Below are 3,382 nucleotides of genomic sequence, written 5' to 3' on the forward strand. Positions count from 1 at the left end.
ATTGGAACCAAACTCAAAGCGATGGGGGTGAAAACTCATAGCAAATAATAAAAATTAAAAACAAAAATAAAATCAAATAAACAAGCAAAATAAAATATTTATAATAACCAATAATAAGGCACACGTTTGCAATTCCCCAGCAACGGCGCCATTTTGAAGAACGAAACTCTCGCGCGATCTAGAATTTTCACAATAAATTCGCATTGTAAGTATAGCTTCTAGACCGACAAGAATTCCTTTCTTATAAAAGTTTGGTTGTCACAAGTAACAAAACCCAATAAAATTTATAACCGAAGTATTTAAATCTCGGGTCGTCTTCTCAAGAAATTGCAGAGAGGTATGATTTATTATTGGTTATGGAAAAAGTATATTTTTGGGTTTTCTAATGTATAAGATAAAAAGCAAGAATAGTAAATGGCAAGAAAGTAAATTGTAAGGAATTAATTTAAATAAATAATAAAACTCTTGGCAAGGTATAAGAATTTGAAGTCCTATCCTAGTTATCTTTATCAGGTGTTATGAGAATTGGATTCTGCTCCCACTTTAAATTAACCCTTGCTAAACAAAGGAGAGTCAAGTAGACTAATTAATTTGATCCTCAAGTCCTAGTCAACTCCTATGGAAAGACTAGAGTTATTGGAGTACAAATTAACCAGCAGAGAATCCCAATTTCAATCAATAGCTGAGTTGGATAACTCAAGTATTGCTAATTACTTAACCAAAGCCAAAAGAGAAAAATAAATCTAAATTGAATTGAAACCATCATAATTAAAACAATCATTAATCTGAAATACCTCAAATAATATTAAATAGAATATTCAAATCTTAATATGGAAAAGTTCATAAGCCAATTTAGGAACATTAACAAGTGAAAGCATTGGAATAAATAAAAATAGAAAATAAATTAAAGGAATATTGAACCTGTGATTGAAAAGAAGTAGCCTAAACATAATAGAAATCCTAAATCCTAATCCTAAGAGAGAGGAGAGAACCTCTCTTTCTAAAACTATATCTAATCCTAAAATTGTGTATATTAAAGCTTGATTTTATGAATGAATGGATTCCCCCACTTTATATCCTCTAATTTGTGTTTTCTGAGCGGAAACCTGGGCCAGAAACAGCCCAGAAATTGCTGGGGGTGAAATCTACCACGCTGATTTTCATCACTGCGATGCGTCCGCATAGAGCACGCGTTCGCGTCGTCTAGCTGTATGGCCACTATGACGAATTATATATCAAATCGAAGCCCCAGACGTTAGCCTTCCAACGCAACTGGAACCGCATCATTTGGACCTCTGTAGCTCAAGTTATGAACATTTGAGTGCGAAGAGGCCAGGCTGGACAGCTTTGCAGTTCCTTCAATTTCTTGTATTCCTTCCACTTTTGCATGCTTCCTTTCCATCCTCTAAGCCATTCCTGCCCTGTAATCCCTGAAATCACTTAACGCACATATCACGGCATCGAATGGTAATAAGAGAGGATTTAAACATAGCAAATTTAAGAGCACGAAGCATGCTTTCAATCATAGCACAAAATCAGGAAGGAAAAAGTAAAACCATGCAAATAGTATGAATAAGTGGGTAAAAAAAAGTTGATAAAAACCACTCAATTGAGCATAAGATAAACCATAAAATAGTGTTTTATCACAGTGCATATTTTTTATAGTGAAGTTTATGAATGTTAAAATTGTTGCCTCTTGAAAGAATAATGAAAAAAGAGAATATTATTGATAATCTCAAAAATCATAAAATTGATTCTTGAAACAAGAAAAAGCAGTGAAAAACACAAAGCTTGCGAAAAAAAATGGTGAAAAATAAAGAAAAAGAAAGAAAAAGAAAAAGCAAGCAGAAAAAGCCAATAGCTCTTTAAACCAAAAGGCAAGAGCAAAAAGCCAATGACCCTTTAAACTAAAAGGCAAGGGTAAAAAAGATCCAAGGCTTTGAGCATTAATGGATAGGAGGGCCCAAAGGAATAAAATCCTGGCCTAAGCAGCTAAATCAAGCTGTCCCTAACCATGTGCTTGTGTCATGAAGGTCCAAGTGAAAAGCTTGAGACTGAGTGGTAAAAGTCGTGATCCAAAGCAAAAAGAGTGTGCTTAAGAACTCTGGGCACCTCTAACTGGGGACTCTAGCAAAGCTGAGTCACAATCTGAAAAGGTTCACCCAGTTATGTGTCCGTGGCATTTATGTATCCGGTGGTAATACTGGAAAACAAAATGCTAAGGGTCACGGCCAAGACTCATAAAGTAGCTGTGTTCTAGAATCAACATACTAAACTAGGAGAATCAATAACACTATCTGAATTCTGAGTTCCTATGGATGCCAATCATTCTGAACTTCAAAGGATAAAGTGAGATGCCAAAACTATTCAGAGGCAAAAAGCTACTAGTCCCGCTCATCTAATTAAAACTAATCTTCATTGATATTTTTGAAATTATTGTATTTTCTCTTCTTTTTATCTTATTTTGTTTTTGGTTGCTTGGGGACAAGCAACAATTTAAGTTTGGTGTTGTAATGAACGGATAATTTATATGTTTTTTTAGCATTGTTTTTACATAGTTTTTAATATGTTTTAGTTACTTTCTAGTATATTTTTATAGTTTTTATGCAAAAATTCATATTTCTAGATTCTACTATGAGTTTGTGTATTTTTCTACAATTTCAGGTATTTTCTGGCTGAAATTGAGGGATCTGAGCAAAAGTCTAATTCAGAGGCTGATAAAGGACTGCATATGCTGTTGGATTCTGACCTTCCTGCACTCGAAGTGGATTTTCTGGAGCTACAGAATCCAAATTGGCACGCTCTCAATTGCGTTGGAAAGTATACATCTTGGGCTTTCTAACGATGTATAATAGTCCATACTTTGGCCGAGATTTGATGGCCCAAACTGGTGTTCAACGCTAGCTAGAGACCCTTTTCTGGCATAAAACGCCGGAACTGGCACCAGAACTGGAGTTAAACGCCCAAACTGGCATCCAAGCTGGCGTTTAACTCTAGAAAAGGCCTATGCACGTGTAAAGCTCAATGTTTAGCCCAAGCACACACCAAATGGGCCCCGGAAGTGGATTTCTGAACTATTTGCACTTAGTTACTTATTTTCTGTAATCCTTAGTAACTAGTTTAGTATAAATGGCACTTTTTACTATTGTATTAGGGGCTTATGCCATTTTTCACATTTAGAGGCTGGCCACATGGCCATGCCAAGACCTTTTTCTCTTATGTATTTTCTACGATGGAGTTTCTACACCTCAGAGATTAAGGTGCGGAGCTCTGCTGTTCTTCATGAATTAATGCAAGTACTATTGTTTCTCTTTCAATTCACACTTACTTCTTCTCCAAGATATACTCTCGTACTTAATTTAGTTAAGTCAGAATGAAGGGG

The sequence above is a fragment of the Arachis ipaensis genome, chromosome B08 (assembly GCF_000816755.2).
Source record: "Arachis ipaensis cultivar K30076 chromosome B08, Araip1.1, whole genome shotgun sequence".
Taxonomy (NCBI): Eukaryota; Viridiplantae; Streptophyta; class Magnoliopsida; order Fabales; family Fabaceae; genus Arachis; species Arachis ipaensis.